Raw genomic sequence first — 15,838 nt, 5'->3', positions numbered from 1 at the left:
ACGACCTTACAGTTGAGGTCGACATACGTATCTGTCAAAGGATGCAAATTCTTAGTGGAATTCAAAGGAACAGTACTTAACACTAGGGTTGAATGGCCCATACACGTACTTATCCTAGAAGGAACTTGATTTTTGCTATAGATTTCTAGAAACCTGACAGGTGAATCCATGGGAATTACTGCCTGCCTACTGCGTTTTTTACATAAAGCTCCATGGAGAATTCCTCCGCAAATTCATTTATATGGGAGCCCCCTATCCAGAGATGAGAGGGGCCATACACCATGCTAAGGACTTTCCCCAGTAACCCTCACATACAATTTTTCACGCCAATTGGTCCAGTAGTTTCAGAGTCTAGGGGTGGTGGGGGTAAAGTGGACAGGTGGGGTAAAATGGACAAGGTACAGTTTCATGGCTTTTATTGTTTTTCAAAATGTTTCAACGATTGGAGCTTATGCCATAGCATGAATCATTATGCTTTTGCTGATCTTGAACATTAAAATCAAATAAACCTCTTCAAGATGACAAAAACTTTAAAAATCACGTGAAAAATCGGAAATGATGTAAAATCTGCTTATAATTGCTAAGGTTTTCTCGTAAGTTATTTTCACATTATTACAAGTTTTAAACCCTAAGCCAATAAAGTCCACGTAGAAAAATATATTTGACCGAAAAAAAAATTAAGTTTTAAAAAAAAATAAGTTTTGGAAATAATTTTAACAAAATCAGACCGTGGGGGTAAAATGGACAATCGCTTCAAATTTCACCAAAAAATCATATTTTTTTTATCAAACTTCAGAATCATCAGCCGTCATACCTATCGTGAGATAGTTGAAGTAAAAAGTTATAAAAAAATATTTTATATCAACAAAATATAATTTTCATCCAAAACAGTGCTTGTTTTTACACTATTTTTACAAAAAATATTTAAGTGTGTTTTAAAGTTTTTATTAAAAGTTTGAAAACAACAAAATAAAGGTATCGTATGAAATTTGATAGTTTGTATTTAAAAACATAGAAACAATATGCTATTATATAACTTTTAATGACTTGTTCATTTTACCCCATCGATTGTCCATTTCACCCCCACCAATTTTTTTCACGCTATTTTGATGCACGATTTGGTGAAGAAAATAATAAAAGAAAACAATATTTTTTAAATGCAACCCCTTACAAGATTTCTAGAGTATATCATTACCTTCCATGTAACTCGGAAAAGCAGATGGATTTTACCGCATTTCCGCGGTAAACGACGAAAATGCTTAGGTTGTCCACTTTACCCCCACCACCCCTACCAGCGTCAGAAAGACAGACATTTTTTTATAGTTATTTAGATTTATTTACATTGAAGAGCACATGGAGCCGCATGGTTAGTGATGCCCAATAAATGGCTATTCTGTCCATGTTATGTGGCATTCTACTCTTAGCAGATAAGTTTTTTTTTTAAGAATCATCTTTTATAATCGCAACTAAACATTGAAATCGCATTAGTTTTGTTAGCGTTGAAACTGTAGTGTCACGAAAATTCAAATATGACCGGTATTCCTTGAAAACAAAGCAGTTTTGAAAAGTGACATCTTACCCCACCTAACCCTAGTCTGCCGATGTATCGCGCGCTAGTGTGCGGCGCCGCCACTAGGAGCCGGGTTGCTACGATTGCCGTTCCACCTGTATCATCTTTATCAAACACCGAACTGAGTACGGTCTGGTCTGATGGTTGTTACAAGAGACGCTCGGTGTCTGAGACGCTCGAGTGCGAGAGAGAGTGAGAGCGCGCGCACGCGGGGTGAGAAATTTCAATATAAATATCATTTACCTGTCAGCGACCAGTGATGAGTATTAATCGTTCATCAGTCGCTCCCGGTGTGTGGTGCTAAGTCTCCAGCTTCCAGCGTCCAAAAAATTTCCAGTGTTGGAAAAATTTTTGGATTCGGTCCCCTCACTTCGCACTTGCTTGTACATCCAACAGTACCGGAAAATGAAACATTCAACAATGACGACCATCACCAATAGCAGTCGTAGTCAACTTTGACCGCGTCAACAGACTGTTTTGCTTTGCCAAAACGTAAGTACGGTTTTTTTTTGTTTAGAAAGTGTAGCGATCGTTTCATATGTGATTGTCTGAGAATCTGTTTTCGTGTGTGGTTGGTGTTATTTTTTTTTCGAGTGAGTGATTCCCAAGGCGATAGAATATTCCGTTGGCCCCTTCTAAATTAAGATTCGACCCCTAAAATGCTAGACAAGTGACCTCAATTATGACCGGTTTGCCAAAATCTGAGTTTTGTGATCATAGTGCGCGACGAGATCGATCATTGGTTTCTCTTAAATTAATTGCAAACGCTTGGAAACGAATTTCACGTGTACAGTATAGCCAGTGAGTTCGACGTTATCGTCGTGGGTTTCGGACTGTAGCAATGAGTTTTATAAACAGCTCAACATGTGCCGGACAAAGTAGTAAATCGAAAACTGAAGTGTCTAAAAGCTAAAACAGTGTTCGGTGGCCGAGCTATTTTTGAACTGTACACGTTTCAGTTGCTCGTCAGAGGTTGATGTTTTCGGTTGAGAGAAGGTGAACACTCGCCAAATATTTACAATTTTTTTATCCTCTATCTCGAATTATGCAGCATGTGCATCGTCCACGAGTGAGCGCGCGCAAAATTTACGAATGACAAGTGCAGATCTTGGAACAGTTGAGCTCGAGATGAAAGTGGTTGGAAGGTCAATCAAAGCAAGCTCCCATTCTAATGAAAGTGTTGAACATTCGATGAATCAAAGTAAACGTTGCGCAACGTGCACGCAAAACCGTTTGGCAAATAGTAGTTCTCACCGCGACTTCCCGCTATTGTATGTTAATTTTTGCAAGCCAATCAACCGTGATTAACCGAATAAAAGGTACGAATAAATAGTGATTCACTCTGTGAAGTGTTTTCGCATTGTCCAGCTGATGAACGCGTAAACTGACCGAGGAGAAAAGGCTAATCAAAGTGCTCCAGAAAAAATCCTCTTTTGTACGTTTCCATGGGACCGTGTTCTTGGTCTGACAAACTCTGCTTGGTGATAATGTTCAATTCGCTGCGATAATAGTTTGATAGTTGCGTTGCGAGCCAGCGATTGCGCAGCATTAAAAGGTGTACAATGATCACATTAAACTGCTGCTTTAATGGTGCGTCATAAATAACCCTAGTAGGCGGCGAACAACATTATAAAAAGCAACTGAGTCTACACGGTGTCTTTATGGAGCAACTTTATTATGAAAAAATGTTGGAATTTTTGTAATGTGCAAGTATAAGAAAGATAGTCTAAAGTGTTTTTTTAAAATTTGAAATTTTAACTCTACATAGCCACATACTACATAGCTACGTTGCTAAAAGCTAAATTGTAATGGATGTTTTGGATCGAAGTACCAAATTGAAGAGGACGGTCCAAAGTATCAGGGCGAAATTTTACACTTAATAATTTTTTCGTTTTAAAGTTGTTCTACGCAACACGCCGCGGCCAACTGTGATTAATTTGGGCAGTGGGGTGTGGTGAGAAAGTTGTTACAGCGTCGAGAGGTGAAATGACAACCATCGGTTTGTGCTGCAGACGAATCGCTAAAAGCGAACGGAGGAGATAACACGGCGACGGGTCTGATCTAGCAACATCCGAACGCGTGTTTTGCGCGGCGGCTTATCACATTTGCGGAACTTGTTTGGAGCGATCGCGCGAGCGCGCTCGATGCCGGTCTTCCGCCGATCGTAGTAGCCCTTATACACAGCCATCAGTAGCTACGTGGCAATGACTTTGAACTTTGGCGAGCATCGCATCGCATCGCCTCCGGAGAGCGCATCAGACGATGCAGCAGTGCGTTCTTCCATATGCAATGCATTTCACGCGTAGGTTCTTTGTGTATCGTCCGGGTCGGGTCGTGCGCAATGCACAACGCAAAACGGAGCTTCCGAGAATCGGAAGTTTGTGCGAACGATGGCAACCTAGGAACGTACGTTGGGTAGGATGTGGACGTGACTTTCGGGCGGGACGTGCTGGAAGAATATCAGTCGAAAAATTACCGTCCCATCACGTTGCCTGCCGCCTGCCATTGTCCGTGTATAGCCCGTCAAAGGAGGCGGCGGCGCGCCAGTCTAGTTTCGCGCAGCTTGCGGGCATAATTGCTACCGATGTTGTTGTGGTGGAGCAAAACGCCCGTGGTGGTGTCGGGGAGAAGTGAAGTAGGCATTGACTTTGCATAAGTGCCATCGGGCGAGAAGAGTTGACCGCGTCGCGTTCCGTTGCTAAGGGTGACGATTTTTTTGCACTATGTGAGCCTACTTTGACCGGACGAGGAGACCACGAGACGAAAAACGAAAGTGCTGTGCGTTGGTGCGCTGAAACGAACATTCAGTTGTGCGTTGCACGTGCGGACTCTTTGAGCCCTCAGGGATCGATGATGGGCGAGGAATGCGTGCAATAATGTGCTAGTTAGAACGGTGTGTGTTTGTGTGTGAGGCAGAATTCGGAGAAGGACCGATTTGGACGAATTTATCGGGAACAGGACAGGAACTGGCAGAGTGAGTGGGCACTTAAGAAGAGACGGGAAGATAATTGCAATCAGGCGATCGTCGTCGGTGAAGAAATGGAATGTTATTGGCCCATTGTTGTGTTCGGTGCTTCCTGAGTGTGCGGTGTTGCGGCGATGATGGAGGAGAGTGATCCGGCAGGGCTGGAGGACGTTGTTTACGTAATTTCAGCGCGGCGATGAAGAAGACGACGCACGTTAGTTTCAGGCATGGTTTATAATGACCGACATGATGCAGATAATTAATTCTAAATTTGACGAGATATGGATAGCGGTAGGAAATTGGAAGTACGAATAACAAAGACAGTTTTTTGCAACTACCTGTTCATAATATTTTCTATACAGTAACGTAACTACAAACAGAATCAAACGGTGCTGCTGTCATTCCGGTGTCATCGAATTTGTTAGATCTAGTTCTATCTAGTTTTATCATATTTTTTCCGCTCATTATCACGCGACAATTTTGCGACCTGTTGCCTAATTATAGATTTTGGATACAAACTACTGGTGTAAATATTTCTTTCAAACCGGTATTTTGTAGCCGCAATCTTCTTTGCCATACTACCAATTATATTTACCTGTACAGTTATCTTCCTCACGAAGTTTCAAGTGGGGTGTGTTGAGTCTTCAGTTTGTCAAAGAGTTGTAAAGAAGGCTATTTCAAGCTAGTTTTGTGTTAGAAGCTTATCATTGATTTGGTCTATCCTTTGCGGCTTAAATGGTTCAAAGCTACTGTTGCATTTAGCGATTTTTAGTTCTATTCATTCTACCCTAATCAATGAATCTTCTTTAATGAATCTCATAAACCTTAACCAAAACACTTTTGCCGAAAATCGTTGTGAGGGTGGTATACTGATGCACCACAGGGATGGGAACACTCACTTTCCAAGTACACTCACTTGCTATTTTATCAGCTGAGAAGCATGCTATCATGAAACAGTATATGAAGGACTTTATTCTTGTATGTTTATCTAATACAGTGGGGACCCGATTTTGTCAGCCCCCGATTTTGTCTACCCCCGATTTTGTCAGCTTTTTGACCCGATTTTGTCAGCCCTTTTTTAAGTAAAAAAGAAATTTGTATTTCATTCAGAATTTCAATTTTATAATCATTATTAATGCAGTTGATGTCTTTAGGCGTCATAGAAAAATTACGCAATGAACAAAACTCGTGTAACTTTTGAAAACGGCCAAACTTGTTTTGCAAACTAACACATTGAGGCAATTTTAGCACCCAACCTGTTTTAAACCAATATTGTTTAAATTGCCAAAAGATTCCAGCTCTCTCTCTTCTTGGCGTAACGTTCCAACTGGGACACAGACTGCTCCTCAGCTATTTTATGAGAACTTTTACAAGTTTAACTGAGATCCCCCACAGCCAATGTTTATTTTGCATTTGTACATATATCGTATGGTAGTCATGAAGATATTTTATACACAAGGAAGTTAAGGGAATGTCGATTATGAAATGGATTCTGAGCTAACCGGGAATCAAATTCCTCACCCTCAGCATGGTTTTGCTTATTGTACGTGCGCTTACCATATGGGCTTAAAGACTTTTCTTCTGAATTTCCTCAGGAACAGAACAAACAATAAACGCTGCCTGTTTTGTGATTTCAAGTCAATCCATTTACTTCTTTCCGGCATCTGTGGGATTCCTCTAGGTTTATTTTGGATTGATCTAGATAGACTAACATTTGAAAAGGGCGCAACAACCGAATTTTTGTTTCTCCCTTCCTTCTGAGCACATGGCACATTTTATACTGATTTCTCCCGCGATTTTTCCGGGAGTTCTCCAGAGGGTACCGTGTAATTTGGCCGAACGTCGTTTTCCCGAATACCATTTGGCCGAACGCCATCTGGCCGAAAGGGTCATTTGGCCGAATGTCATTTGGTCGAATGTCGTTTGGCCGAAAAATAAATAATGAACTTAAGTGACCCTGCCACTGTTCCTCGCATCAGTTTAACTCGAAAGAACAGGCTATGATTCAAAGGAGGAAGAATCTTTGACAAAATATTGACAGTTCCAACACCAACTAATTCCTGAATGTCAAAACCAGAATGATGATCATATTGATAGTTAATGTCAAAAATTTCCTTTGAATCCTTTGAAAGTAATTTAGCCAAACGACCCATTCGACCGCGTTCGTCCAAACGACATTTGGCCAAATGACATTCGGCCAAATTAGCGGACACCTCTCCATAGTTTTGTCAAGGATTTCTCCAAGATATTTTGTAGAACTTCCCGGAATTCTTCCCGAGATTTTTTTTATTGATTTCTCTCAGGATTGTTTGAAAGATATTTTCCGGCATTCCATCAGGGATTTCTCCCTGATTTATTTCACTGATTTCTCCCGGGATTCCTTTAGGGATTTCTTCCAGGATTCTTTCACAAATTATTCCTGACACTACGTCAGGAATTTCTCCACGATTCTTTCTGGGTTTTCACTTGGCATTCCTTCCGGGATTCCTCTTGGGATGCCTTCACTGATTCCTTTCGGCATTTCTTCCTTGACTTCCTCTAAGTTTCTTTCCGGAGTTCCTTGATAACCTACGTATTTTTTAGGAAGTAGTGGGGAAGGGTAAAGGGTAGTCTTACCAAACTCTACGCTCCACACAAATGTCGTAAATTTTGTATGGACAAAAGTGTACAAGGGAGAAGGTGAACCTGAGACGGTCTAAGTGATTTCTCCTAGAATTTCTTCAGTCATTCTTGATTGATTGATTGATTTGTCTTTATTTCAGAGACTTTCAGCCCTTGGCTAATTCGTCTCTAGTCATTCTCTGACCGGTAACAGATAGAGCAGACTGCCCTCTATCTGATAACGGGATAAGTTTACATAAATAAATTGAAATACGCCTAGACGAGGTGGGAGAAGTTGAGACATGCAATGGTTGTTCCGCCCTTGGTTCCGCCCTTTTTACATGTTGGTCTTGATTTATTATGAGATTTGTATTGTAGATTTCCTGCTTAGATTGCTTCAAAAATTGCTGTCAGAATTGTATTCATTAGAAACCCTTAAGAAATTCGAGATGGGATTCCCCAAAAAAATCTTGCTGCGATTCCTGCAAGAACTTTTGCGTGGTTTCTTGTAAGAATTTTTGCTGGTATTTCTCCAATAATTCCTCCTACATTTGCTACGTGGATTTATCCAGGGATTTTCCTGGCGATTCTTTCAAGACATCTTGCTGGCATTTCTCCATAGATATCTGTTTGGATAGTCCAGGAATATCTGTTGGTGTTCCCCCAAGAAATTTTCTGGAAATTTCTATAAGAACCTTTTCAGATAATTCCATAAGAATTGTTCATGCATTCTTCCTATGATATCCCCAGGTTGACGAACTCCTGTTGAGATTCCTTCAGAAATTCTCCTCTAGTGATGAATTCAGAGTATTCTGTAGATACTTCTGAAATACCCAACAAACATTTTTGCTGTACAAGATTGGAACAAACCACTTTCAAGCAAACTTTAGCTTAAGAAACAAATATTCAGCTCGTAATGTTACTTGGGTAATTCCTATATGAATCACTGCGTGCATTAGTCAATGAATAAATTTAGCGATTTTCCTAGGGATTTTTTCAAGAATTCCTCTAAGAGTTCCTTCAGGGATTTTTCTAGGAATTTCGTAAAATGTTCCTCTATTAATGCCTTTAGTTATCACTCATACAAGAATTCCTCTAGAGATTTCACTATCATTCGTCTGTTAGATTTCCCAATTGGGCATCCTCTATGGATTTCCCGGAGGTCCCGCTTGAGATTTTCCAGGGTTACCTCTTGGTATTTCTTTACGAAAGTCCCTTGGTATTGCTCCTAAAATTCCTTTAGAAAATTTTGTTGAAAATTCTTCTGGAATTCATGCTAGACTTAAACAATTCATTTCTGCTATGGTTTCTCGTTAAACTGCTCCTGATATTTCCCCAGTACTTTTTTTCAGGAATTTCTCCATGGATTTCTCAAGGAGATTTCTTCAAAGATTGCAATAGGGATTCTTTCAATGATTTTTCAGAAAATGCTAAAGAAATGCCTCTAGAGATTTCTACGGAGATTTCAGTAAGGATTCTTTCAGAAATTACTTGAGGGATTTATCCAGAGCTCCCTTAAAAGTTTTTGCAGAAACTACTTACGGGATCCCTTCGGGAATGTTCGGGTAAATTTTTAGTTAAAATTTAATAGTTTTGCTTTAGAAAAGCACTGAATGTTAACTTTGCCAAATACCATTTTTTTCTGTTGTCTTAACACCTTTTCGATTTTTTTACCACAAAAGGTTCGTTCAAATATTACATAACGCAACATTTTGGCAATTTTAGACCCTATCCGCTATCCCTTCACCGCGTAACTATTTTTGAAAGAGAAATTTTAAAATTTTGTATGAAGCGTAGCCCAGCGCTGGGCTCCCCCCCTCATTGGCGTTACGTAATATTTGAATGAACCCAAAACAGACCCTTCCCACCTATCTCCGTCTCTGACGTGCTCAGAACAATTTTTCATGAATAAAAAAATGATTTTAAAAAATGTCCCGATTTTGTCAGGTACCCGATTTTGTCAGCCCAAAATGCTACCAGGGGCTGACAAAATCGGGTCCTTACTGTAGTATGTCGAATACTAGGTTAATGTAAATTAGCAAATTTTCAGATAAAACTATAAGGTAAAAGGTCTCTATACATTGTTTTTTTGATAACATGTTCTTGAGCTGAGAAAATAGCAAGTGAATGTATTTGGCTAGTGAGTATTTCCATCTCTGGTGTCCTATTCATCAGTACTCTTCGCAGATGTTGTATAAAGTAACTGCAGAGACTTCACTATGCTGTACATTCCGCAAAAAAACAACTAATACGACAGTGATAGTTTACTTGTTCGATACACTGTAGACTATTGTCTATTTTCGGGCCAAGTTTTTGAACGCTTTCAGCTGGATATTTAAGTTCCGAGTAAAAAAGATTCTTCTGTTAGGGGTGACGTTGATATTATGTGTTTTTTCGCCTTCGGGAAAATACCGTTGAAAGTCGGCCAGCGTTCGGTAGTTGCTAGATCCCCAATGATTTTCTCTACATACAAGAACATTTACGTCGTCTGTAGATCCTGAGACATACAGGGGATAGACAAAATTATCGGGACAGGCAAAATTTTCACTTTTCAAAAAGTGTTCAACTAGCTGTAACTTTTCGAAAAGTGCATCAAATATTCTCAAATTTTTACTATAAGCTCATCAATTAGATGTGCATTAGTGGTCCAAAATTAGAAAAGATCGGGCCATTCTCCACGAAGTTATAAAAATTCTTGAAAAAGGTAAAATTATCCGATAGCTAACTTTGAGCTGTTATATCTCCGGATTCAATAAACCGATTGAAATGAAATTTTGACCATTCATGACTTATATAATGAGCTATGAAAAAACATTGACTTAACTTAATATTTTTAACACGAAAGAAAATTATAACGATTAGATTATTTTTCTAATAAAACACCAAATTTTTCAAAATATCAACATCGTTACAAAATTCAAGATGCAAATTATAGTTCATTTAATTTCCCTCTAATTGATTTATATATATAAATGTGTTTTGAAGGAAAGTAACAACATAGCTACCAATAAATTTAAAAAGTTATAGAATGCATATTAAAAATGGACCAATTTACTAAAAAATCGTGAAAAAATTTAAATCGCTATAATTTTGTCTCTTGTTAAAAATTTCAAGTTAAGTCAAATGTTTTCCAGAGTTCATTATATAAGTCATAAATTGTCAGAATTTCATTTCAATCGGTTCATTGAATCCGGAGATATAACAGCTCAAAGTTGGCTATCGGATAGTTATACCTTTTTCAAGAATCTTTATAACTTCGTGGAGAATGGCCCGATCTTTTTCAAATTTGAACCACTGATGCACAACTAGTTGATGCACTCACAGTAAAAATTTGAGAATATTTGATGCACTTTTACAAAAGATACAGCTAGTTGAACATTTTTTGAAAAGTGAAAATTTTGCTTGTCCCGATCATTTTGTCTATCCCCTGTACAGCTGCAGTCAAGGAAATTTTCTTTACGAAAAGTTCCTGGACCAATCGGGAATCGAACCCCATCACCTTCAGCATAGTCTTGCGGTATACTAATACGCTTACCGCATCAGCTATATGAGCTATTCCTTTTCCTGTATGCCAATTGATTCGCAGCAAGAAGTTGTGGTTCAGATTCTTTCGGATATTCAGAAACTTAAAGATGCAGGATCTTCTCAAGCATCTTTGAAATTGATGATAGCACACTAATCGAACGGAAATCATGTATAGCAGTAGTACCGGCTTTCTTGGGGATGGAGTAACAACCAATTGTTGCATTGAAAACGAAAATTCACGCGAAAATTGTGACACGACTAGACAGCTTGTCCACCGGGCACCGGGAAAGAGACGGGCTCCTGTTGGGATCAACAGCGTGAGAGGGGTATTTTCCCGTTCTCTTTATTACACTGAGGATAAGCACATCTCTGGCTGGTAGTATTCGTATCATGGTACAATCATCTTGAAATTATACTGTACTATACTAATTACAATTTTTTGACAACTTGTAACATGCACAATGTCACAAATATCACGTCAATTTGACAATTTATTACTGTCAATTCACACTTTCTAGAGCGGTGAACACCTGTTTCGGTGACCTTTTTTGGACTACCATAAGTTGGTATAGCTGAATGATTACATAATGCACTTCGGCATTCAGCATTCCCAAGCAACCAAAAGTTCGGATTCCACTTGAAGAACGAACTCAGAAGTTCAAGGGTTCAATTCCGGTTTCTTTGAACTTAATTCTCCAAAAAGTTACTCTTGAACTTGGAAGTACATGTACAAGATTTTGACTTCTTTTCAAAACGACATTAAAGTCGAAAAAAGGTTTAAAAAGAACTTATGTTGAACTTTAAAACAGAGTTCAATCAAATATTAACCGAACTAATGTTGGTTGAACTTTTGCGTGCCTTTAAAACTAAAAAAAAAGTTCATTTGGACATATTCCAACAACTTGAAATCATCTGTTCCGAACTTGTTTTGAACTTACTACTCAAAGTTCGGATAAATATTAACCGTACCAAAAGTGAACTTCACTTGAACTTCGGCGACAGCGGGGCCGGGGAGAAGTTCTCATTTAATTAAATCACTCGGAAATCGAGCCCAGCAGCCACAGCTTGTGTTAGTTTCACAAGTACACTTTGTTCCACTATAATATTTCAACGTGCTTACTTGTAATCAACGCAAAGGATCCGTATTGTGTGGCTCAAAGGCTGCCCCCGCAGCGGACAACTGTTCCCCCCAGGATTCCGCCGGGTTTTTTTCGGCTGCGCACAAAGATTTTCCAGCTTTGCTGGATGTTTTCACACCCGTCTCACTTATCGCTGCAGCGCGCCTAATCGACGCAATCGTAGTCACTGGAAACCAAGCTGAAAACTTATAATCTTTTCTTAAAGTCGATACACCGACCCTAATTTATTGCTTTGCACTGCGAACCACAACAAATTGAAAATGTCAAACTGTGTAAGTTCACAAGAAGTTCCACGTGAACTTCTTTCGAACTTTCGACTTCAAACAGTATTCCAAGTTCAGGGAAAGTTCACACGCGAACCTGATTGAGCTCTACTATATGATATCAACACATTGAGTAAGATCCCACGGTGCCTAACAACACATACATAGAGTAGTGGTTAGGCACCGACTTTCAACGAGGAGAATCCGAGTTCAAATCTCAGTAACTAAAAAACATCAATTGGATTGGTCAATTTGGATTCCACATGAACTAATGTTTCTTAATAATAAATTACTTTTGAGGACTAAACACATTTTTTTTCATTTTTTCGAAGTTTATTTTTAAGCTGAATAGCGTTCTTTTCAGCGACACAAGTGTACTTTTTGTGAACTCAATTTCGGTTAATTACTTAAAAAGTGAGCTGAATAGAATGCTTTCCATCTTCCTTCGAAAAGCTGATTAAGCCCAAACATGCTATTTTATCCGAACTTTTGGTTGCTTGGGTTTCTGGTTTTCGAACAACTTGATGTTTTAAAATATTGAGACCTGTCGTGGCATTCACGAGAAATTCGTTAGATCCATTTTTCGATGTCTCCCTTCATAAGTGACATATTTCGCCAGCGATGGAATAAGCCTAGTTCAGGCATATTGCATCAATCTCCCAGAGCAGGCGGGTACCCTAAAACGAAAGTTCTCCACATGTGTACAATTCATACCTTTCTTATGTACTAGTTGATCAGCCTCCAACTTACACATTTCCATTTTTGGATTTAGCATAGATACGAGTGATCTTTTCTTCAAAGCTTTTGCACTGTACGACAATGTGCATTAACAGGAATCAGGAATCGTTCAATGCAAAAATAATTGTAAATTTTGCTCTCATGCCAGCTCTAGAGATAGAAAAGTAAATGTGTACAATTGATACAGTAGTGGAGCTGTACCACTTCTTTCATCGTGAAATGCATAACGAGCACAGTGAGAGAGTTTACCGTAGATGATGATCACAAAACGATCGATACAAACGAAGATAGTCAGTCTTTTTTGTTGCAACGTTGATGTTTCGTGGCACTGGTATCATGTCACAAACACCATAAGTCTGTCCCACAGATATTATAGAACCTTCTGCTATTTTAAGCTTGATACATAATTGTAATTGTACGGCCACGAAGCGCCACAATTTGTGGCGTGAACAAACTATTATTATTGATATAGACTACAAGTACAGTAGACGTTCGATAAGTGCAACATGTTTACGTTTCAGTTACCGAATGACCGCTAACTGCAACGACTGACAGACGTCAAACGGTTGTCAATTGCTGTTGGATGCAGCCAAAATGCACTCAAAAACATCGCAATGCAGCTGTAGTGCATCCGGAAAACATCGCAACACTGTTGACGTTTTGTTTTTGACAGATAGCGGTACGATAACTGCAACATTGTTGCAATTAGCGGACTTGCAGTTAAACCGTTTGCACCGAGCGAACGTCTACAGTATCGTCTTCAACTGATTTGAAATGGCTTGGAAAAAACATTGTTGTTTCAAGAGCTTTCTAGACCCTAGTTGATTATATAACGTTCACGTTTATAGCGAAAGCAATTACTGTTAGGTCAAGCACGATGCTCCAGGACAGGTTTGGACGACTGTTGACTATGGTCCATTACTCAGTGTAGACCCCTTCCACAAGTTCAAAAGTCCATTGAGAATTGGATTTTACTCAAGATTCTCTACAAGATTCCTTCTCAAATTCCTGCTTCGAATTCTACCTCAAATGTTTCTTTAAATTCCTTCGCAGTTGTTCACAGAATTCTTCCCGCGAGTTATTTCTTGAATTCATCAAACGATTTGTTTCTGGGAAGTTTGCTGAACAAAAAAAAAGTTTGCTGGAGTTTTTTTTTATCTCCCTAGAATTTCTCCCAAACTTCTGTTCCTGGGACTTCTACCAGAGTTCCATCCACCAGAATTTCAGTAGGAGTTTTTCACGGAATCTCTGCAGGAGCACCTCCCGGGATTTCTTCCAGAAGTTTTCCAGAAATTCTCGCTTGATTCCTTCCAAAGGTGATTCCAAAATTCATCTAAAGTTTCTTTAAAAAAATCTCTTAGACGTTTTTCAAAATTATTTATTTTTGAAGAAGTTCTTCCAGGAATTTCTTCTAGCGATTTTTTCGGGATATCTGTTGGATTTCCTCAAGGGATTTCTCCAGTAGTATAGGGATTCTCTCGGCTTTTGCAGTCGGTGACAGCAGTGAAAACAAGAGAATCTCTATACCCATTCAAGCCTACAGTCGATAATCAATCAGATTTCTCCAGTAGTTTCTCTCGAAATTCCTTTTGAAAATTGTAAGAGTTTCCGCTTGAATTTCTCTAATTACTTTTTTTCGGATTACTCCCTCCTACTCCTCGTAGTTTCTCACAGATTTCTCCCGCAATTTTATCCTTGATCTATAAGTTTTTTATGCAGGATTTTCTCCCAGGACTATGGCTAGAATATCCAGAGGTTTGCTTCCGAGGTTCTCTGGAAGAAATAGTTTCTTTTCCGGTTTTTCATGGGTTAGGTGCAGGATTATCTACCGTGATTCCTTCCACAGATTATCCCGATATGCTTTCCAAGCTCATTGCAGAATACCTTCTGAAGAATTGCTCATAGTGGTTTTCCGGGATGGTTTTCAGGTTTTTCTGAAGTTTTTCAGATTTCTTTAGGAGATTTTCAGAGTTTTCTAATATTTCCTCCCGGAATAACTCCCATATTAACTATTTTCTGAAATATTAAGTTTCCTGCGATTTTTCTCGCAGGATATCATCTGGTTTCCTTTCGATATTTCTCCGGAAATATATTTTTACAAGGACTTTTTGATAAAAACTACTGTATAAATTCCCGCAAGAACTTCTGGAGCAACTATTGAGATATGCACAAAAGGAACACCTATAATCTGGGAACTGTTTCCTATAGAGATTCAAGGAAGAAGTCTGGGAGTAATCAAATCATGGGAAATGTGTAAAAATAAAATCTCAAAACAAACACTGCAAAAAATCCGGTAAACAACCACGAGACTCTGAAAAAAAAATCGTGGGAAGACTTCCAAGAGAAATATCAGCAATAGCTTCTCTATAATTCCCAAAAGAAGCTCCGGAAGAAGCCCCAGCCCGGCAACAATTTTTGGAGAAAGTCCAGGAAAAACACAGAAATAGGTGAAATTTCAAGAAAAATTCAGCGAGAAATATCTCGGAATAAACTCCGGTAGATATTCCGGAATATAGCTCACGAAAATTTCTTGAAGAAATTTTTGTAGAAACATCAAAAGAAATCCCAGGAAGAACTCCTGCACAAAACTCGCGAAAAATTCCTGAAGAATTTCTTACAGGAGCACCACACAGTGGAAAAAATAGGTATAAAACGCGAATAAATTCAATATCTCTGCTCGGAGTGGATAGATCCGAATGAATTTTTGACACAAACTGTAAAAATCTCTATAGTATCAAATAAGGAGGGTGTCATTCGCCGCACGATGCTGGAAGTCAGCGTATTAAGCTCATTTTACCCCACTCTCTCTTTCTCACACCTTTTTGAGAAAATCCTCATCCATTCCCGCCTGGCGTGCAAAATAAATGCCTTATTTAACTCGTATTTGTGTAAAAACTTTCATAGTACATATCGGCAATTTGACATATGGCTGTTCCTGCTCTTTTCAATTGCGTTCCACTTCGGGCGAAGATGCATGTGAAAGTTCGATGAAATAGAGGATGTCGGGGTTATTTGAAGATGTTTTAATTTTTATGGC

General features: G+C 39.0%; 1 protein-coding gene across 2 annotated transcripts in view; it reads left to right on the top strand.

Moving 5' to 3' along the window:
• The first annotated feature begins 1,806 nt into the window (after positions 1-1,806).
• Positions 1,807-15,838, top strand: part of LOC109425830 (putative inorganic phosphate cotransporter) — a 70,431-nt gene continuing 56,399 nt past the window's right edge. Inside the window, exon 1 of one of the 2 annotated variants that reach the window (XM_019680647.3) lies at positions 1,807-2,062. The gene's annotated coding sequence lies outside the window, so the exon portion shown is untranslated. Of the gene's footprint in view, positions 2,063-2,570; positions 2,890-15,838 lie in introns of those variants that run through there. The other variant, XM_019701180.3, reaches the window with a different exon arrangement.

Source organism: Aedes albopictus, chromosome 3 (assembly GCF_035046485.1).
Source record: "Aedes albopictus strain Foshan chromosome 3, AalbF5, whole genome shotgun sequence".
In the NCBI taxonomy this organism is placed as follows: Eukaryota; Metazoa; Arthropoda; class Insecta; order Diptera; family Culicidae; genus Aedes; species Aedes albopictus.
The sequence above is the reverse complement of the archived record's forward strand: the minus strand, read 5'-3'. Positions and strand labels throughout refer to the sequence as shown.